Here is a 22,757-nt window from a genome sequence, read left to right as displayed (position 1 = left end):
CACCTACCCATCTGCATTAACTTTCTGCTGCCATCACTTACTTTATTATTATTATTTTTTTTTTGGTGAGGAAGATCAGCCCTGTGCTAACATCTGCCAATCGTCCTCTTTTTTTGCTGAGGAAGACCAGCCCATGGGCTAACCTCCGTGCCCATCTTCCTCCACTTTATATGGGAAGCTGCCACAGCAGGGCTTGCCAAGCGGTGCGTTGGTCGGTGCGCACTCAGGATCCGAACCGGCGAACCCGGGCCGCCACAGCAGAGCGTGCACACTTAACCGCTTGCGCCACCGGGCCAGTCCCCATCACTTACTATTTTAAAAAGGAATTTTCTCCTCCCCAAGCCCCATGCCTGCATTCCTGTCCTTTTTCCATTGTCCCTTCTCTGTCAGGAGCTTTCCATCGAGGCCAGCACACACGGTGTGTTTAAGTGAATAACCACCTACTGAACCGTGGGGATCTGGGGGTACAAATACCACTGAGGAAATCACACGTGCACATGCTGGGTCCCTTATGTTCCTTCTGTCCCTACTGTCATTTCCCCTTGCACAATAAAGGTACTACCTCTAGGACCTCCTTACCTACAGTTACAACAGAAGAAAGAGAAGGTTGTGGAAAGAACAGGGAACAGGACTGCATCTGGGTCCTGCCTAATTAAAGCTAACCTGTTGTGTGATCCTAGGAAAGTTGACACTTCCCTTCTCTAAGCCTCACTTTTTTGGCCCATAACAGATGTACTGGAAGTATCTGTTATATGGACAATGAAATAACGCCCATCTTCTAGGCGCTTGGGAGAATCACAAGGATAAAAAACTGCTTCAGGGCCGGCCCCGTGGCTTGGCGGTTAAGTGCGTGCGCTCCGCTGCTGGCGGCCCGGGTTCGGATCCCGGGATCACACCGACGCACCGCTTCTCCGGCCATGCTGAGGCCGCGTCCCACGTACAGCAACTGGAAGGATGTGCAGCTATGACAGACAACTACCTACTGGGGCGTTGGGGGAAAAATAAATAAATAAAAAATCTTTAAAAAAAAAAAAAAAAAACTGCTTCAGGGGCCGGCCCGGTGGCACAAGCTGTTAAGTGCGCGCGCTGCGCTGCGGTGGCCCAGGGTTCGCCAGTTCCAATCCCTGGCGCGGACTGACACACCACTTGTCAAGCCATGCTGTGGCGGCGTCCCATGTAAAGTAGAGGAAGATGGGCATGGATGTTAGCCCAGGGCCAGTCTTCCTCAGCAAAAAGAGGAGGATTGGCAGATGTTAGCTCAGGGCTGATCTTCCTCACAAAAAAAAAAAAAAAACTGCTTTAACACTGTATCATGCTATGTACACATAATGGGTTACAATTGTTATTATTTTTATTGTTTTACCCTATATCCCCTTCTCCCAAAACTAGCTTCTCCCTTAGTCCAGGCAAGATTCTTTCCCCTCCCTGGAAAGATCCCAGGGTCCACCCCCATGAGCCTCAGGGTGACCCTCTGCTGGGTTCTGTCCAGAGAGACTCTTTCCAACACAGACTCAGTGTCCCATCCAGGTGTCCTTCCAAGCCTTCTCTCCCAGCCCCTGCTCTTCGAGTCCCTTCCACCTAGCAAGCTTCTTCCACAGCGCTGCCCACCCAGTCTGAACAGGCACACCCCTTTGATGGCTGTGCCTTCTCCTCACCACTTTCTGCTGTGTCCTTTCTGAGGAAGCAGCGAGCTCAAAACCAGTCCAGCCATTAAGTTAGGGCACCGTGTGCTGAGAAGTCCCTGCACTGTCTTCTCTTTTACCCTTGAAAACCCAGGGGACCCTCCTCCTCAGTTCACATTTACTTCACTTGTTCCGGGGCAGGACCTTGCCTGCCACACCAGCCCACAGCTGTCCACATCCCTTGGCCCTCCCACGTACCCTCACCCCCACTTCCCTCTCTTGCAGGCCTGGGCCAGGTTCTGAGTGCCTTTCTCAGTCCTGAGAGGGAGCTTCTGCAGATGTCCCCAGTTGTTGCTGTCACTCTGAGAGAGACGTCTGGCTGAGTGTAGCTAAAAGGACAAAACAGGTGTAGCTGCCAGCAAGGGCGGGCGAGCAGGGCCACAGGGACAGAAATGCTCTTTCTTCAGAGCCAGAGGTGCCAGCTTCCCAAAGGCATCATCTGAGCACAGTTCCATGCCCCCTGCAGAACCAGCCCCAGACAGACTCCTTTACTGGCTATTCTCTGGAGCCGGGCCTCCCTACCTTTTGGCAGTGGGACAGGAGGAACAGGACCCCTGAGATCCAGTGTGTGCAATGGGGCATGCTTTAAAGCATTATTTTTAAATGAAAACAAATACTGATACATCATGGACTAGAATCCAAAATTCATATTCATGGGAGTATACAGGTTAAGAGCACAGGCTGAAACCTTTATTCAAATCTTGGCTTACACTAGGTTGATGACCCTGAGCAAGTTACTTAGCCACTTGGTTTTCTCATCTGCAAAATGAGGATGTAAAAGTAAGGGCTTAAAACAGTGTGTGGCACACATTAAGTCCTTTGTAAGTGTTGCTATCATTTTTTCTCATCTCCTAACTGGTCTCCTTGCTTCTAGTCTTGCACACTTACCATCCACACTGCCATCAGAGTGATCACATCCCTTTTCAACAGCTCTCATCATCCTACTGCAAAAAGCTGAGACTGTTAGCCAGACTGTTAGGCACTTACACTTCTGGCATGATCCAGCTCTGCCCCACTTCCCAACCCGAGGCCATACAGCCAAACAACCTGAAGTTCCTCCAAGATTCCCACTGTCTCACACATGCTCTTCCTCCCCCAACATTCATCCACAGGTAAACCCATATTCAGGTCTCCCACCAGACTTGCACTTAATGGCAGCTCTTCTGGGAAGCCTTCCTTGGCTCCTCCAAGCAGAGGAACACCACTGGAGTGTATACTGCTGGAGCCCTCTCAGATCCCCTGTATCAGGCTGGTGCACCATCCCCCAGCTACTGTGTTGGCTGGTAAGGGCTCCCAGCTGCCCCCTTTTCAAAGGGAGCCTTTGCTGGGAGAGAGCACAGCAGCCAATGACTGACTGCGGGAGATTGGAGAGGGGTGGGTCCAAAAGGTCAGGCCCTTTGCCTCAAGGTGGTATCAAACTCGTGGTGGTACAATTCACGCTCCATGGCTCCCTGTCGGATCTGGCTGAAGCTAGCTCCAAAGGCAACACATCCTCCTTACTTAGCTTCCTCCCCAGACCTAGCCTGCTTCCCTAACTCCTTTTCTCCTGAGAGCACTTCCTAAATCAACCCCAGGCACCCCAAACTGTCTCAGTCTCTGCTCCTAAGGATCAGAACAGCCATTCCCTCCCCTAAACTCCCATGGCATCCTGTTTATCTGTACTCCCTCCCTACACATTGTTCTACAGCTGCTACTGAGCCATCTCCCTACTAGGACCAGAGCTCCTGAAGGGCACAGCCTAGGTCTTAGTCACCTTGTATCCCTAGTGCCTACATAGTCCCTGCATGTGGTGGGAGCTCAGTAAATGCTTGTTGATAAATGCCCAAGTAAAATAATATATGTGAAAAGTTGAGGTAAGCAATAAAATGGAACAGATTATTATTATTACTACTTTTATTACTATTGCTTCCATTCTAAGATGCACATTTTCCCCCATTTTAACATCTCTGAAATCAAGATACATCTTATAATTGATAGTATGTCATGGTTTAATTAGCAGCATTTTCTCTTTCTTACTTGTACATAAAATAATGGTGCATCTTATAATCACTGGCTTCTTAGGTTCAACAGTGTATGGTATTATTATTTATTATTATTATTATCATTATCATTATTATTATTTCTACTACTGAGGTTCAATCTCCTGGGTTCTGGGGCCTGCAGGGCAAAGTCCCCAGAGCTGAGAGGCCCCATCACCTGAGCTCAGTAGCTGCTGGACAATCAAGCTCTCACAAAGTGACCAGCAATTTCCCAGGGATCAGACGGACCCCCATTCCAGACACCTTCAGAAACTACCATGAAAGCAGGCCAGTGTGATGTGGAATAGCTCTGGACTGGGAGTCAGAAGAGCAAAGTTCTAAGCCTGGTTCTTCCTCTAATTTTCTGGATGATCCCATGTAAGACCTATCAACACATTTATTGAGCACCTACTAAATGCCTGACATGATGCAAGCCCACTGGATCCACCCAGCACCCTGGGAGAAAGCCATTATCCTCATTTTATAGATAAGGACCTGAGGTTCAAAAAGGTTCAACAGCTCTCCCAAGGTCATACAGATGGAATTCAACCGCTGGACTCTGAATCCTTCTCTCTACTGTATGAGGACACCTCTCTGGGCTTGTTTTCCCAGTAAGGAAGTCAAATAGTGAGGAGTCACAGACTGGAGGCTCACAAGCCATTCTCACTCCCAGACATATTCTATTTGACCCATATAATGCGTTTTATGTTAATTAAATTAAATTTATTGTCAACACTTTTTAAATCAAAGATTTAAACTAAAAATCAGGATTTCTAGTTTGTCATGAAAAAAACTGGAACACTGGGCACACTGAGCCCTCCTTCTTAGAGGCAGAACTGAGTAGCATTATGAGGGGAGTAGCATTATGAGGGGAATAGCACTACGATAGGAGTAGCACTGTGATATAACTCACACATTCCAATTTTCTACAGATTCTGCCCATTGCTTCCTGGGCCACAGGTCACTGTGAGTCACTTTGTCATCTCACTAGTGCTGTTTTCTTACATCCAGCCAGCCGCTGTTATTGCGATTCCCCCGGTTCCCTAGGGGCCTTTGAGTAGGTGATCCTTAGACCAGATAAACTCCAGTGCCCTCTCCAGCCTGTATAGCCTGTGGCTCCTCCCAGAATCTCCCTCGGCAGCCTCCCTCCAAGGAGGTCACTTTATGAACCCATTTCAGAACCACTCAGACAAGTCCCTGCCTCACATCTACCGCATCTACCTCCCCTTCAGCCCCCAGTGTCTGTCCTTCACACTCCCTCCCACTCCCACCTTCTCCACCCACCCAGAGCATCAGTCCCAGCCAGTCAGAGGGCCGAGGGTCGAGTGGCTGAGGCACTGAACCAGGCAGGTGTGGAGATGAGTTAGCCCAGGTCTAGGGGTGGGGCCCCACCCGGGAAGGAACGAGTGAGGAAGGTAGGACCTTGTGTTTCCCAACAGGAAAGTGGTTCAAGGAGATCAATGGAAGCGGGGAGGCTCCGCAGCCACAGATGAGCACAGTTTGACACATGAGGAAACACAAACAGTAAATCATCAGGAGAAAAACGTGCAGTCTCAGCAGCAATTTAAGATATGCAAATGAGAACACCATTAAGGACCCATTATAGCACAGAGTCAATGTGAAAATAAATAAATTAATTAAACAAGCAAGCTGCTGTTGGTGGGGCCATCAGGAAACAGCTGCGCATACATTGCTTCGTCACTATAAACTGTGCAAATCTTTCTAGAATGTGATCTGGCATTGTGCTGCCAAGAGTTTAAGACCTTAACCAGGTAATTAGGGTCAGGGGACCAGATCCCGTGAAAACAATCTAAAATACCAACACAAAGGAATTTTTACAAAAGATACTCATAGCACCTGTATATAGACCAAAAAAACTGAAATCCATTCAGATCTTGGTATGGTATGGTAACAAAATGAAACATGAAAGGGACTGACACACAGAAACAATCTGATGAAACTATTTAATGAAATCACGTTCGGTGACAAAATCAGAACAAAGAAATAGTAGAAGTGGATTTATAAACTATATTAAAACCTCCACAGGAACATTAGCAGCAATCAGAAGAGAATTCTGAACAAGGTAAATTGCTAAGGTGTAATGTTTATTCGGTTAAGTTGATCAAGATGGTTTAAATAACAATAATGATGATGATGATGATGATGATAATGATGATGATATTGATGATGTAAGGTTCCACTGAACAGGATTTCTTCATCATAAAAATACCCCAGCCCAGGTCCCAGGGGGCAGGTAGGCCCAGGCCCCTGAATTGATGAGCAAGGAAGAAGGAATGTAAACTGGGAGAGGTGGGGTTATGACTGTGGCAAGAGGAAGGTCCCAGAGCTTCCCTTATCAAGAGGGCTCTGAAAGACATCTCTCACCAAAGAAACAAAGTTACACAAATAAACCCACACCATTTAACCTCCAACGTCCTGGGTGCTCACTTTTACTGCTGCATTGGCGCTCTCAATTTTACTAATACCTTATTTCAGCAACTTCAGAGGTGACACCAGGCTCTTTGTGGGCTAGCCTTGGAACCCAACCACCATTTATAGCATTGTTTCTATGGAAATGTGTTTCAAGCTTCAAGAAATCAAGCTGCTGACAACCCTGGGGCACACACGTGGTCTCTAAATTAGGGAACTGAGACGAGCAGTCACTGTGGGTCCTGGACTCAGGAAGACAGCTTGTTACTTAGATTCTGTGGCAGTTAATACTCACACCACCAGCAATGATCCCATTGGAGTAGGCTCGAGGTCACTGTAGGGGGTGGGGATGGGACCACGGCACCTAGGAATGAACTCGATTTCTAGGGAAGTGCCTGGATATTCCTCACCACAGCCTCCCAGCACACACACAAGCATGCGTGTCATGCAAGACCTGAAACTGGCCTGAACACCCCTCTAGGCGAGCCCTGAGCCCATGTGCTTTCCAATTTCTCTCTGACTCTGGCAAACCTCCAGCCACAAGGCCCTATTTCAGTCTGATCTCGGAACAAAAAAACCAAATCTTTCACGGTTCTGGAATTTGGCTTTAGCGGATATATGCTTGAGATAACCAGGGCCCCAGCAGGGCCTAGACCTCTCTCCACACGTACTGCTGCAGTGGCTTCTGTTTTAGCAGGCTGCAACCTGCCTGCTCAAGGTCCGTCCAGCGCTCTCCAGCTCCCACCCACCTCGGGACTCCAAACACCTAGGAGTCTCCGTTTCCTACCCTGCACCGCACTGGTCACAGGGAAAGGACGATCATGGGCCTTCTAAACAGACACTCCACATGTCAAGAAAGTTCCCCACTAAGAAGAAAAGTCTAGACACACGGAGAGGCAAACCCAAGGGGAAGTGGTGGGTGAGAAGGCCGTTCTCTAGGCATCCCGAGGTTCTGAGATGCCAGAGATACAAGAAGGTGGTCAGAAGAGGGTCAGCTGCTCAGCCACAAGGCCACACCTGCAGTCGAAACTCCCAGCAGAGCTCATGGCGAGATGGGGGGTCAGAGGGCCCTGCCTACTAAGTCAGACATAGACTGGATGAATGTGGGGAGCTAGCATGCCAGGGCAACTCTAAGCTTCCATACTATAGTAAATATATGCAACACTGTAAACACCCAAGACACTCACTCACTAGGGCTTCCCCTGGGTTAGACAGGGCTGCAGGAGGTCACTTGCAAAGCACACCCTCCCTGCTGCCTGTTTGAACTGCAGAAGAGAGAATCTGTGGCTGGGGCCTGCAAGACAGGCAGCCTCAAGGTGAGTGGGCGGCTCAGCGCCAAGCCTCAGGGCCACACAGGCTCACTGGGCTGGTTTCCTGGAAACCCAGGGGCAAATAATTGTCTGGGGCTCCAAGGCCACAGGGGGTCGCCTGCACCAGGCAGAGTCCACGCTGGGAGCCCCACAGTTACACAGTTAGCTGGCCTGGGAAGTCAGCCTCCCGTTACTAAAAGACTCAGTTAGCCAATCTGAATTCGGCAGGCCCTGCAGTGCAGGTGGCTGATAAGACACAGCAGTTCCGTCTTCCCCATGGTGACAGATGGGAGGTTTGCAGTTCCTCCCGCTGGCCTCCTTCCCACCCAGATCCAAAGTCTTTGATATGTTAAGCATTTTTTTTTTTAAAAGTATATATACGATGTATATATTACTAAAGCAATTTCAAACACACAAATACTCCATTCATAACCAGTTCACCTAAATCCATTATTTATCTTTTGTCAATTTATACTACGACCAATGGAATCAGTTTTCATGTACTCATCAAGTATATGTGCACTTTTGCCTGCTAAAAGAGAAACTACTTTGTCACCAAAATTCATCAACATTTTCCCATGAATTAATATCATCTTCATATTAATTTAACAGAGGCACAATATTCCACTGAGTCTAGGTATCATGAATTATATAGCCATGTGGAACATTTAGGCTGTTTACAGTTTTTTACTATTTTAAACAATTTGCTATAAATATCTTTGTACATATAGCTCTTTTCCTCTTTAGAATTATTTCCTTAGAATACATTCTCAAGAGCATTACTAACAGGGAAAAGGAAATTAATATTTTTTATAGCTTCAAGTTCTACATTTAAAAAATATATTGTTCTATGTGAGTTACCTGGATTGTCTATTTTCCAAAGTAGTTTTCCTGGCAACACCTCCCAATCTTACCAATCAAGGTCTGCTCCTAAAATCCACTTTTCCCAGCTCCCCAGTGGGTCGGGTATCTGGAGTACATGCCCTATGACTGAATGGATGTTGGAGGTAGCTCAATTGATTTACTGTGGAGGGATAATGAAGGAGGACAGAGAGATGTCGGTAGAAAGGTAGAAGACTGGAAGGAACAGGAGTGGGGAGCAGGCCCCGTGGAGGCAGAAACGAAGGCAGATCCCATGTGCTGTCCCTTCTAGAACAAGCCAACACCTCCCTGGACATCAAAACCCACCCCACAACCCAAGCTTCCCCTGAGCTGATCTTCCAGGGGCCAAGAACAAAGATACACTTCTATGGGTTCCTAAAGGAGATTTTAGAAATACCATGTGCTTCTACGTTCTGGAAACATACTTTGCAAACAACATAAGTCATGTACTCACCAGTGGTCAAGTAGCCCCGTCCATGTGTGGGCTCAGCCCTAACTGAAGGGTGCCTCGACTTTAAGAAAGAAAATCTTTTTTTTTTTTTTTTGTGAGGAAGATCAGCCCTGAGCTAACATCCATGCTAATCCTCCTCTTTTTGCTGAGGAAGACTGGCTCTGAGCTAACATCTATTGGCAATCCTCCTCCTTTTTTTTCCCCCAAAGCCCCAGCAGATAGTTGTATGTCATAGTTGCACATCCTTCTAGTTCCTGTACGTGGGACGCGGCCTTAGCATGGCCGGACAAGTGGTGCATCGGTGCACGCCCAGGATCCGAACCCGGGCCGCCAGCAGCGGAGCGTGAGCACTTAACCGCTAAGCCACGGGGTCGGCCCACAAGAAAATCTTTTAAGAAAGTCCATCTCATCAGCCTTGGTGGGAAAGCTGCCACTCCACAGCACTCTCTTAAGTGGCATGCAGACCCCAGATAACTATTCCATACCAGGAATGCCCTTGAGTGGTAACCCAGCTCCCACTGCGATGCACCAAAAAGACACCACCTGCCAGGCTCAGTTCACAGGTTCGTGGAATTTCTGATCAGGAAAGAACCACATGTAATCTAAGCCTCTCATTTTATAGACAAACTGAGACCCCAAGTGCCTGCTTTAGGGCTCCTGCTGCACCCTGCAATCATTGTCAGGAGGATCTGTTCCTCTTCCTGCTCCAACAGGAAGAGCCACAGCCTGTCCCGACTGTCAGCAGACTGAACAGGGCTTTTGTTTTAAAGGGCCTCAGCCTCCTCTCTCAGGGTCTGCTGATTCGTTTTCCCTAGTTCCTTCTCTGTGCAAAGCCAGCAGACAGTGCCAGGCAGGAAAACTAAGAAGTCCTCTAAGGACTGGTAGTTATCCTTCTTGAAGGATTGGGGCTGGTGGGCAGGGAAGTCTCTGCCACCTGTAAACCAGCTCCTCATCACAGACACCTCCTCAGAGGCCTCCTTAGGATGAGGGGGACCCAGGTGCTGGGCTTTATGTCCCTAAATCCCCAGGATCTCCTTGGCAGAAGAACAACAGCAAAGCCACCAAGATGCGAAGGGAGGCCATTATGCAGACAACCGGCTCACCCACCACACATGTCCACCTGACTCAGGCCAGGACTTGGGCCTGCCTACTTTTCCCTCACATCCCCTCAGGCTGCCCTTCCAGTCCCATCATGGGACACCTACTGGGTACCAGGCACAGTTCTAGGCCAGGGAAGAGCCAGGCACACCTGCAGCTGATGACAGCGTCCTACAGTGGGGAAGTTGATCAGAAACGCTAAGGTGGCAGCTCAGGAAGGCAGCAAGGAAGCAGGTGACTTCTGGCCGGTCCTGTGGGCATCCGTAAGGAGGAAAAGGTCGGGGAGGACATTCCAGGCAGAGGGAACAACAATACACAAGGCACAGAGAAGTGAAAGTGTGATGAGGTGCAGAGAGAACATAAACGGCTGTGCTAGGGACGGGGGGGTGGGCACGAGACAAGGTGGAAAGGGAGGCTGGGGCTCCCACAAGGGCCTCAAGTGCCACTCTGAGGAATGTGAGGTTTCTCCTGCAGGACATGGGCGGCTCTCAAAGGTTTTTAAGAGGGGTGACACGATCAAAGCTGTGTTTTAGTAAAATAACTCAGCTCCTTCAAGACTTCTTTTCCACTTCAATGCTACTTTTAACATGATTTCATTTCATGTGGACAAAACTGGGCAAGGCAGAGTAAATTGTGCCAGAGCAAACAACGGCCAGGAAGGCTCCTGCTCCCTCCCTCCCAGGGACCATGCTGACCCCATATTGGTGACCAAGCCTCAGCCTCAGGAAATACCTCCAGTCTGGGCTGCAAGAACCAGCCCACGACACACCCAGCTTCGTGGAGGCAGTAGCTTCCTGCTCCAGGCACCAGGGGAAAGACTCTTGGAATGCTGGCCGTCACCACAGTCAAGAGTCCAGTAAGTTCAAAACTATATTGTTCTTTTTCTTATTAAATGAAATTAATTCCTTTGTCTGAGGCTATTGGAGCTGAATGACCAAGATTTCAGTCAAGGTGCCCTTGCTTCAAAGAGCTAAAACCAGAAAATCTGAGGGTAAGAAGAGAGCTGGTGCTCACCTAATCAACACCCTCTCGTTGTATGGATGACAACACTGGGCAGAGATGGGACTGAAGATGCTGACAGCCCCAGGCAGACGAAGCCTTCACTCCTTTAGCTCTCCCTCTCAGGCAGGATACTGGGTAGAACATCTCAACTAGGTCGACGTCTTCAGAACTAGAGAGGTGTCCAGTCCTGTTGCCTGGGACAGCTTGGGTACCAGGGACCTCAATCATTCCACAAATCAAGCCTGAAGCCAAAACTCCAACCTCCAGTCTGAAAAGCAAGGTAGCACTTCCCAAACACCTCACGGCCCTGTGCGTCTTGCAGAACCCCAGAGGAGAAAGAGAATTCAAGCTGTAACTGCCCGTCAGCCAGAGAGAGCCAAGCCTTGGCCTCTGTCCTCACAAGACAGCACTGAAGTTTTCCAAGTAGAATCAAATGTGCAGGGAGGATCCAGATGTTGGGATGACTTCTCTTTTCCACTGGAACCATTCAAACTCCAGAGGAGAAATCCAATTGCTAAGGAAACGCTCAGCTCTCCCCAGCCTATAAGAATCCTGAAGTTTAGCTGGAGGCTAAAGGATTCAGAAAGATGTCCAAAAAGATTAAGAACAAGATGTGGATATTTTCAGTAGCCTAAGGGGGATGCCCTGTCTCCTCCTCCTATGGCCAGCATTGCCCAATCACTCCAGTCTGAGAGCTAGAATGGGCTCCAGCTTCTATGGTGGACACACGTCCACCTGGCATGTGCACCCGTCCCCAGGTTTCAGGCACCTGGCATGGTTGGAGGCAGAGTCCCACCTGCTGCTGGAGAAGCTATAACCTCCAGAGCCTCATTCTTCAGGACCCCCAACAGTGAGAACATGGGCATGTAACCTAGGCTGGAGAACCAGATGCTCAGCCTGGGCTCTGTCTCTGGACTAAATGGCACAAAAAAGCAGGGAGAGTTCAGAACTCATTCTGGAGGGGGTGGCAGCATCCAGATCAGCTGGCAGCAGGGATGCCAGGCCAGCGGCATCTTCACCTTGACTTTGGTTCCAGCCACCAACTTCCCACAGGTCCTGACTGATTTCTGAGCCTCGTTCTGCAGCCTTCCAGGACATTCAGTGAGCCACCAGATAACCTTCCAATACATTCCTTTTCTCCTTAAGTTAGCCAGATTCAGCTTCTGCTGTTTGCAACCTACGACCTGGACTACCCCAGCATGTCCTTCTACCTCCACACTGGCTCCTCTGGCCCCCTGAGACAACATCTATGCTCAAGCTTCTACCTTTTCCTCTGTGAGAAGAGTCTAATGTAAATACCCACACACCTGAGAGGATCACAGCCACCCAATAATCACAAATATGGACAAATGCCATAAATGCTGAATATAACAACCCACCCCTTCCCTGGTTCTGACCAGATGTCCCAATTTGGGGCAGTAATATCAGAAATTAAAGGCATTACCACTCCCTTGAACTGTTCCCTATTTCTCCACCAGCTCAGAGAAAGGTGGACTTGGATTCAGGAAACCTGGGTTCTAGAACTTGCACATGTCACTTCAATCCTAGGGCAGGCGTTCCCTGCACCACCTATTTCACAGGGAGGTTAAATCATATGAGAAGCCCCCATAGCAAAGCCCCAATAATCTCCTAATTCCTGAGTCAATCCTTCTCTCCAATCTTCTCTTTCTTGACATCCCCAATGATCAACAGTTGGTCAATTTCAACTCAATTTAATAAATACTATGGAGAACTTTCCATGTGCCATATGCTGTACTTGGTGCACAAATCATGGTCCCTGTTTTCATAAAATGCAAAGCTCTCCCCTCCTTCGGCTCCTATGACACCATGCTCTCCCGGTTTTCTTCCTTCCTCATTGCTGGTTCCTTCTCAGTCTCTGCTGCTGACTCCCCTTATACCACACCTCTTAAATGAGGATACCCTCACCTCCTACTGTATCCTCTCTATGGGTGATGCCATTGGCTCCCCTAGCTCCAACTGCCTTCCATGTTCTGGTGATTCCCAAATCTCTGCTCCAGAATGTCTGATTGACAGAGGGGGCTAAAGAGAGGTAATTGGGTTTGCTTAAAACTTGCCTTGAAGCTGTAGCTGCACACTAAGTAATCACTTTTACTTAAATGACATGTTTATTTGGGGTGGCTTGGTTAGAGTTCATGGTGGGACAACACCCCCCATGCCATCTCTTGGGGATCTCCTGCCCCAGACCCATATGTCCAACTGCCCACTAGACATCCCTCTTGGATGGCCCATAGGCACCGCCAACTCAACATGTCCAAAATTAGACTCATTCTCTCTCCCCTACAATCTGCTCCTCCTCCTATGTCTCAAGTAGAAACCTGAGCAAACACTTAGCCTTCTCCCTTGCATTTGGTTGGTCTTCAAGGCCCGTCAGTCCAACTCCTTTGTCACCTTCCTAATCCAGCTTCTTCCTCGCCCACTGCTCTGGCTCAGACTCCTCCATCTTGCCCCAATGACAATGACCTCCTCACTGGTCTCTTGTTGCTCATCTTCCCCTATCTCTAGTCAGTCCTCCACATCACAGCTGAATGATCTTTCAAAAAGAAAATCTGATTTCTCTTTCTCTCTCTCTCTCTCTCACACACACACACACACACACACCCCGTCAGTCCTCTGTGGCTCCCCACTGCCCTCAGGGTAAGGTCCAAACCTCTTCGTTGATACAAATGGCTGGCCCATGACCTGGCCCCTGCCTGCCCCTTTCAGCACCGTCTCCCACCAGTGCTCCATCATACACTGCTGCTTGCAGTGCCCAGAGCAGACCATGGTATCACGCCTCCACTCCAGGCCTTGCCTGAGCTGCTCCCTGTGCCTAGAATGGCCTGACTCCCTTTGCCACCTGGTGGACGCCTACTCATTTCTCATTTCTGGCCTTTGGGAGACCACAGGAAGCCTCTCATTCATTAATTCCACAGCATTCACCAAACACAGGTATCATGCAAGGTACCAGGGCCCTCCTAGACCATTCCTAACATTCCTCTCTCCTCTGGCCCAGCGGAAGTGACCAGTCCCTCCTCTGAGCCCAGCAGACCCCTGAACACATTCACATTGACATCCATGGCTCTAATTGCTCTTGGCTTTTGTGTATGTCTGTCTGCCACACAGACCGTAAGCACCCTGAAGGGGGAGGCTGACCAGCCCCTAGTACAGTGCTAAGCACACAGTGGGGACTCAATAAATGCATGTAGCATGAGTGAGTGACAGAGTGAAGAATGTGAGGGAAGCACCCTGTAAAGCATGGGGCAGGGTTACCACTGCTCCTGCTATGGCTAGTTTTCTTTTTTTCCACAACTGGGGAAGTCTGATCCTAAAGGCCAGCTGGGTGGTTCAGCCCAGCCTCTTTGGGGAGATGGTGGAGGAAATCCTGAGCCTTTCACCACCTCCAGTGCAAGTGGAAAAGGGGATCAGGGAGTGACTGTTGGCTCCTAAGTTGTCCCAGAGTTCACGCCTTTGGGAGACCACAGAAGCAGTGGACACAGATTCACATGGAAGATTCCTTGCAGGCCTCTTACAATGACCTGCAATAGGGAGACTGGGAAAGGGAGAGGAGAGTGGACATAATAGGCCAGCACCTTAGAGCAGAGAAAAGTGTCCACTACACATGGGCGCTGCCCTCTCCCAGCCCCACACCAATGACAAGTCACCCAAGCATAAGTCCTTCATCCGTGATCCTGGCTGATACAACTGCAGTTTAAAACCCACTCCATGGATCTCCTCTCCATTACACCCTGCTCACCTGTTCTAAGAGCCTTTCTTGCTTAACCTCATATGCTTATTTCCTAACTTATAAACCTGCCGTCTATACAGCGGTGAGCATGGGCCTCAAGGATATCTCAGGGTAAGCCTCTCAGCATTCTGAGTGTGGCTGTAGTGTTTTAACACACACATCTCTCACACTACAAAGCCCCCACATTCAAGCCAACCACTTCATCTGGTGCTCAATCTTAGAAACCGCAACTTCTTCCAGAACTAGAGAAACAGGCTGAGATGAATCTAAGTATCCAGAGCCAGTATGTCTGCCGCCTGCCTAAGAGACTTTCAAGGTTAATCTTGATCATATTCTTATTTTTCAGCTTACACTCTGACTTGAGAGCCTGACCCCCAGAAAATGCAGCTCCACCAAATTCCATTCTCCTTGGTGACAGATGCTCCCTGAGTCCATTTTTCCCTCTGGGTACAACCCATCTCAGAAGCTGGACTGCCAGCCTCCCGGGACCCCACTTTGCACCCCTCATTGTGCCACACAAAGTGCTGAGAGCACTACAGCTGTTCCGTAAATGCCCAGTGAGGACAGTCAGCCCTGTGTTAACTGGCCCTTCGAGTCTGTGTTCCTGGGCCTTCTCCTGGGTCCCTCAGGAGACAACTGGGATCTTAGGAACTGGGAGAGTTCCTCTATTTCCTCAGTGTTGCCCAACCCATGTTCTGTGTTTAGAAAACACTAAGTAATCTTATTGGCCAACTGAGGCTGGTTAGGAGGTTTTAGGGACCCAATAGGTTAATAGTAATTAAGATCAATTAAGATTGCAATGAGATAATATAATGGTAAAAAGTCTATTAAAAAAGCATCCCACTCTCTTCTTTTTTTTTTTTTCTTTCCTGAGGAAGATTTGCCCTGAGCTAACATCTGCTGCCAATCTTCCTCTTTTTGCTGAGGAAGATTCGCCCTGAGCTAACATCTGTGCCAATCTTCCTCTATTTTGTATGTAGGTCCCCACCACAGCACAGCCGCCGCCAAGTGGTGTAGGTCTGTGCCCAGGAACCGAACCTGGGCCCTGAAGCGGGTTGTGCCAAACTTATTAACTAGGCCACTGGGCCAACCCCTCCACTCTCTTCTCAAAGACCTCCCCTCCACCTTCAGTTTGGTTTTTTGGGTTTTTTTTAATTTCTTCTTTTTAAATCTTTGTGTACTGCCTTAAAGAAACTGAAGAGATGGAATCCTTGGTTTACAAATAGACATACTGGAATTGTTGATTATGATGACTAAGATGACCAATGCAGGATAGCAAAAGGAAATGGAATGTGGGGTCTGTGCCCCGACTCTTCCATTCAACAGCTGTGTGACCTTAGAGAAGTCACTTATCTTCTTGAACCTTAGTTAAAAATGAGAGAGTTACCACAGGTGCCCTCCCCAGCTTTAAATTCTTAACTTCAGGATTCTCTGAGATGCTGATACTGCAGTTATTATAAAACAGGGGCTGAATGAAAACAGTCCCTGAGGTCCTATTCAGTTCTACAAGTAGATGATTTAGTGAAACAGCAGATGCTAGAAAATATTGGTTTATTAAATGTAGTTTATGCATAACTTTTCAGAAATAGTTTTCTATATATCTTCCAGTTTCATTCATATATGTTCATCAAGAATTTTCAGTGAAAAATGAATTCAACATATTAATTGCAACATTGTGTGCAGTTGCAAAAGACTGGAAACCAAACGCTCTTTAGAAGGAGACCAGTTAAATAAATTATGGCATTTCATACAGTGGAATACAATGTACCCATTGGAAAAAATGAGACAGCTTTACACGCATTGATATAGAACAATCTCCAAGATACATTAGGCGAAAAACACAGAATGTAGGGCCCTGTGTATAGTATGCCAGCATTTGTTTATATACTCATATTTTCTTCTGTCTGCAGAGGCGACATCCAGAAGCATAGCTGAAAAATGACAAATTGTAGTTGTCTAAGACAGGGACATGGAAGGATTGAAGAAATGGGGAACATTAGAGGATGGAAAATTTATTTTTTCAAGGTTTTATGTTATCAAATCTATCAATATTTTCTTATGGCTTCTGCTTTGTATCTTTCTTAAGAAAGTCTTCCTTCCCTCAAGGTTAAAATAGATATTTATTTTTCTAATTCTATTGCATTTATATATGTGTATATATACATATAGTAATCTCTTATCTATGTTGAAATTATTATTTTTGTGTGTGTGTGAGAGGAAGATCAGCACTGAGCTAACATCTGACGCCAATCCTCCTCTTTTTGCTGAGGAAGATTGGCCGTGAGCTAACATCTATGCCCATCTTCCTCTACTTTATATGGGACACCGCCACAGCATGGCTCTACAAGCAGTGCGTTGGTGCGCACCCGGGGTTCCAAACCGGCGAACCCTGGGCCGCCGCAATGGAGCGCGCACACTTAACCGCTTGCGCCACTGGGCTGGCCCCCTGAAATTATTTTTGAGACTTACTTTACACTGTATAACTTATCTCTTTTGAACTTTGAACCATATGTATATATGACCTTTTTGAATAGAAAACTGGGAAAAAAGAATCTACCAGATTTTATTTTTAAAGACAACAAAATTTTTAAAGAATCTAGCTTATATGGTATATTTTATAGTATGTGAATTACATCTCAATCAAGAAAGAAAGAATCTAGCTTATATGGCAGGGTTGAGATTAATAGCATTAGAACTGCGTAAAGAGGGCCGGCCCTGTGGCTTAGCAGTTAAGTGCGTGCGCTCTGCTACTGGCGGCCCGGTTCGGATCCGGGCACGCACCGACGCATGCTGAGGCCGTGCTGAGGCCGAGTCCCACATACAGCAACTATGAAGGATGTGCAGCTATGACTTACAACTATCTACTGGGGCTTTGGGGGAAAAATAAATAAATAAAATTAAAAAAAAAAAAAAAAAAAAGAACTGCGTAAAGACAACAGAATCCTCCTAGTCAAGCCCGATGTTAGGGTTTAGCCAGGATCTCCCAAAGATTCAGTTTTATAGTTTAGCTCAGTTTTACAGGTTCAATACCTGTTTGGGCAAAACAAACCTACAGCCAACCAGGAAGCATCACTTTACCTTCCTCACAAGTCTTGCCTGAGAGTTGGCCCTATCTCCTTCTATGGGTCTGGTTCCCTAGGTAGCGAATGCTCTCCCCCAAAAGCTGGTGCTCAGACATAGGACATCATGGGACAGGTCAACTGGGCCCAAATCAGAATGAGGAGCCAGTGCCGAAGCTACACAGACACTGTCTGGCACCCAGGGGGAAGAGATGCTGGAAATGGAGCAGAACAATGAGTGCAAAGCCAGGAGGTGCCAGAGAGAGGCTAACAGGCAGGAAGTAGGGCTGGATAAATGTTAAGAACAAAGACCAGGAACCAGAGTTCTTGCTGCTTGGCTTGGGTGTACATGCCTATGCACAAGTGGACAATATCTGAAGGCCACTGCCTTTTGAATCATCATCTTCTTCTTCATCATCACCATCATCATCATTATCAAACATTTACTGGGACTTGCTATGAGTGGAGCACCAAGCCTGAGGTATATGAAGATGTATAAAACAGGCACTTTCAGTTTAGTTGAAAAGTGATAATATTCATCCACACAAAGGCACATTTAAGAAGCTGAAGGGTATGATTGGAACCACGGCTCAAAGGAGAGGTTGAAAATCCTTAGACCAGGTTTCAAGGTTTTCTTCAGCATGGGACCCCAATGGATGTTACTGGAGTCCCACAGGGAGGTCCAGAGGGTGGGACAGGGGAAATTCTTGAGGACGGGAACATGGACAGGGCTGGAAGGGGAGCAAGACTGAGCCAAGTGGAAGAGGGAAGGGGAGGCATTCCAGGCTTCCGAGGAAGAATGAGAGGTAAAATGCTTGCCACCAGCAGTTTGGACAAACACACAGAGTGGGTCACTGGGTCAGGGCAGAGGGTTAGGGCAGGAGAGCAGTGGAGGCCAGACCCCTGCGTGGAAGGCCCTGACCGCCAGCCTAGAAGTTTGATCCTTACCATGCAGACAGTGGGGAGCCATTGAAGGTTGCTGAGCAGGAGGGATTACAGAGGAGCCCTTTATCCCAGGCTTATTCAAAGCCCTGTGTGTATTTCAAGTGGCACTTGAGACAGAAAGTCATAAAGCATTTGCCCTGTGTCATGTAGACGAGGGAAAAAAACGGTTTAAGGGTCTCACAAAGAGATGCTTCAGTGAGGAGAAATGAAGGGGGGGCATGTTTTAAAGAAGGAAACAAATTTGCAGGACAGAACTGCCGGGCGTCTGGAAAACTGCAGCACTTTCTTCAGAGTCTGGAATGCCCTCTTTTGGCTGGGGGTGTTTACCTCCTTTTTTGGAGGTTAGTTGTGATGTCGAAACATCGGATTGTGGTTTAGGGAGTGAGGCAGCTGAGAGGAGGCAGATGAACAGAAATATAAATATCGGGCCTGTTGAGCATCAAAGGCCTCCATTCTAAGACCACCTTCTGGCAGGGGCCTTCTCCATCTGCCTCTCTCTGGCACCTTGCGGTTTTTGCCAGAGTTGCTGAGCTTCGTAATTACCTCCAATAGTTTCTCCTCTTAAAACAATAAAATGATTTTTAAAATCTGTCAAGTTTTGATTCAGAGCTTTTTTCAATATTGTTCCTAATTGTGCACAGGGAGGCAGCAGGCAGGGCTGCTCAGGGGCCGTGAACTGCACAGCAACTTCAGGCCATAAATCAGCATTTACATAAGGTGGGAGAGGAAGTCAGGATTACGTTTCCGGTCTTAAATTGGGCTGTGTACAACTGCAGGGCAAGCTCTGAGAATGCAGAGGCGAAGCGGAGCAAGTCAAGGGAAAGGTCCTGAGTTACACACAAAAATCAGCCAGGTTGATTGAACTGAAGACATGAACAGGTGACTGCTCCAGGTGGCTCCACCACTCCAGGAAGTCGGCTTCCCTCTTTTTCTGGCCTTTGCAAGGGGTCCCTCCCCTCCACTCTCCTGCCCACACCTCTGAAGGGCCTTTGGGCACTTCTAGTCTCTGCAGCTTCCACACAAAGGATTGCAAACTCAAAGTTTCTTTCCTTTGGGGTCAGAAGGGAATGCTCCCCACCCCTGCCCTTCAAGACTAGCACTGGGCACCACTAGGCCCTTACTAAAGCTGCCCTGGTCGGGTGATGCAGCTAACCAGGACCTCGAAAGTCAAGTTCAGTAAAAACCCAAATGTACCCGAAACAGGGGTTGTGCAACAGCAGTCCTACTGTAGTGGTGTTTTTGCTCTAAACCCCATTCCCCTGTGGCAGCTGTGTCTGTACATCCCAGACTTTCCAGAAATGTCCTGATTTCACATGTTTGTCCTTGAGTCTCTAGAAGCACACAGGTATCTGCCAAAGATTGTATCCTAATGTTTTGGTTTGACAAATGGTCACTGTGCCCGTGACACACAGCTGGCATGAGGCTGCAAAACAGCATTTTCCCTCCAGGTGAAACTGTTACTTGGAGAAAGCCAGGCATGGGGGAGGCTCCAGTGTGCCAGGGCCATCAGTACCCGCCACTCGGAGCAGAGAGGCTGCCCAAGCAGGGCAGTGGGGTGGTGCCACCGAGTCACACAGCACCTTCAGCAGGGCTGAGTGCTGCCCCATGAGAGTCTTCCACCTAGGGCAGGCAGAGAGTGGGTTGAGCTCTGGGATGTGAGAAGAATGGCTCTGCCTGCATCCTGTACATGTTTTAAGTCCCTCTACCACAGTTAGCTGCCTCTGAGGCCCTCAAGGAGAACCCGTCTGCTTTCTTTCCACACTTGCAGGTTTGGCTCCCATCCTGTAGCACAGCAGCTCAGCAGGTGTGAGGACCCCTGCCCTGGTCTGTACAGCAGGCCTTGCTCAGGAAGTGGGCCTGGGGGCTCCTTTGGAGAAAATGTACATGACTCACTCCTCCACCTCCCCCACCCCCACCCCAGACACCGTCACAGACACAGTCTCAAAGCCCCAGCACCTTTCCCTTTGCCCAGGACACAATAAAGGAATTAGGACCCACCTACTAAGTTCCTGCAGCTGACACTTCAAGGCTCAAAGTCTAGCTCACCAGCTCAATCACACATCTCTGACGTGTCCTCTTTGCAACCAGGCCCCAGTCCAGCTACCGTGCAATTTTGCTAATTCAAAGTGCTTTCCCGTTTAGGGAAGTTGATAGCCATCTCCCATCTCCTTTTCCTGCTGACGTCATCCCACATTTTCTACAGGCACAAATAAAGGTACAGTTCCTGGGATAGTTTTCAGGCTGCCTAAGGCAGGAGTGGAAGGATCCTGCCTTCCTGGGTCCACTTCACTTCTCCAGTGTTTGGCAAGATGTCCGAGGTTAAGGGAAAGGCAAAGAAATAAATCGCCATAAGGTTAAAAACCAAAAGAACTTGGCGACTGCAGCACAGGCCCAGATCTGTCCTGGGTATTTGCAATGCAAATCTGCGTTTTGTTCGCTGCCACCGAGGTCTTGCACAATAGCCTGTGTATAAACATCCAACAATGCCTGACTGTGCAATCACGCTATAATTACAGGCCGGCAGGAAGCTGCTGCTAGGAACTGCACCATTCAACCTCCAGACATCCCATGTCGGAGTCTCCACGGCACGGAGGTACATTCCTGCACACACCAACGCGTCTCCGCCGCTGCCCGGCCGGCTGCTGCTGCTACAGCTGCAGTCTCCACGCCAGGGAGCCCGGGTGCCACCCGCCCGGCCCGCCAGCCCGGAGTTAACTTCGCAGGGATGTCATAAACTTCTCAGCTGTTCTTTAAAAAACCCTGCGCCACGAGGCTACCGAGGGCGGCAGGAACCACCGTCAAAGTTCCCATGCACATTCCTGCAGCCCCAGAAGTTTTAGAAAACAGAAAAGAACGAGATGCTACCGAGTCCACTGGAAGCGGGTTTCGGAGTTTTATACAGAAAACACTCACATATGTACGTGGGTGTGCTGACAGTTTTTATGGCTAAATTGCAAAGTGTTAGGCCTTAGTGATTACTGTCAGGTTCGGGACGTGGTGTGGAAAGAGAAAGGGTGGGGGAGTCAGGAGGGGTTCGTTTAAAGGGGGCTTGGGGGCAATTCTGGTTTTGCTTTTTGGAAATGCGTAGTGTTGTTTTCCCAAACTTCGGAGTTGCTCTGCTCTTCGTCACTGGAGGGCCGAGCAAAGAAAAGTAGGGGGAAAGTTCCTTTAACTTCCTGCCTCCGTAAGGGAGGGCTGCGAAGAGGAAGAGCACGCTTCCCTGGGAAGCACCAGCCGGGGGCTGGGGGGCGGCTGCAGCCTGTCGAGATGGGAGACGCCGGGCGAAGGACTAGCCCCAGACGCAGGCCCCAGGAAGCCCCTTCCCTGCACCCGTCCTCTCGCAAACGGTGCCTGAAGCGGCCGGGCTGCAGCCCTGGCTGTTTTAAGTCTCGCAGCAAACCAGCGGCAACAGGGGTGCAACCTCGGGCTCCAACCCCGGCCGCCGAGCTCCCTCCCTGCACCGCCACCCGCACCCCGGCGCCCAGGGCGGCCGGCCCACCTCGGCCCGCCACATCCCCGCCTGCGTGGCGAAGCCCGGGCCCCAGAACGTTCCCGAGCTCCACATCGGCGCCCCGGCGGCGGAGGGGGCGCCGAGTCCGCGCTCACCTGCGCGCTGAATCCCAGGGCCACTCGGAGAGGCGCAGGGCGCGGGGCGCAGGCGAGCGCGGCCCGCAGACTTAAACTTTGTTGCTCTCGGGACGGCGCAGTCGTCACTTCCTCGGGGAGCGGGCGGCGTGGCCCGGGCTGTGACCCAGCAGCTCGCGCGGTGGCGCGCCGGGCCCTGCGGCCGCCCGCCTGCGCGCCCTGGATCCCGGGCGCCGTCTCCCCGGCTCCGCGCTCCCTCGGCTGCGGGGGGAGACGGGCAGCCGGCCGCTGAGCCTGCACCCCTCTGAGGAAGGCTCGCTCCAGCCGCGTCGTTTCCGCGCAGAGGAAGTGCGATCGAGCCTGTTTTCAGGCTGGGATCTGGAAAAAGTGGCGTTGGGGGATTCGGGGCTCCGGGGGACCTGGGGGGAGGGAGGTGGTTCAGAAACCCGGGAGAACTGGGGTTCCAGGAGAAACACACCCTCCGCACAAACAAAGGGGCGGGGGAGGAGGAAGAAAAAGTTTTTCAGTTTGGTGTTGAGGCTAGAAGGTC

At 49.3% G+C, this 22,757-nt stretch overlaps 1 protein-coding gene across 1 annotated transcript in view; it reads right to left on the bottom strand.

Moving 5' to 3' along the window:
• Positions 1-22,371, bottom strand: part of MIDEAS (mitotic deacetylase associated SANT domain protein) — a 67,175-nt gene extending 44,804 nt beyond the window's left edge. The window contains exon 1 of the mRNA XM_014784392.2: positions 22,229-22,371. The gene's annotated coding sequence lies outside the window, so the exon portion shown is untranslated. The remainder of the gene's footprint in view (positions 1-22,228) is intronic.
• Positions 22,372-22,757: the final 386 nt, after the last annotated feature.

This window comes from Ceratotherium simum, chromosome 24 (assembly GCF_057802395.1).
Source record: "Ceratotherium simum simum isolate JZ-2026a chromosome 24, ASM5780239v1, whole genome shotgun sequence".
NCBI classification, from domain to species: Eukaryota; Metazoa; Chordata; class Mammalia; order Perissodactyla; family Rhinocerotidae; genus Ceratotherium; species Ceratotherium simum.
The sequence above is the reverse complement of the archived record's forward strand: the minus strand, read 5'-3'. Positions and strand labels throughout refer to the sequence as shown.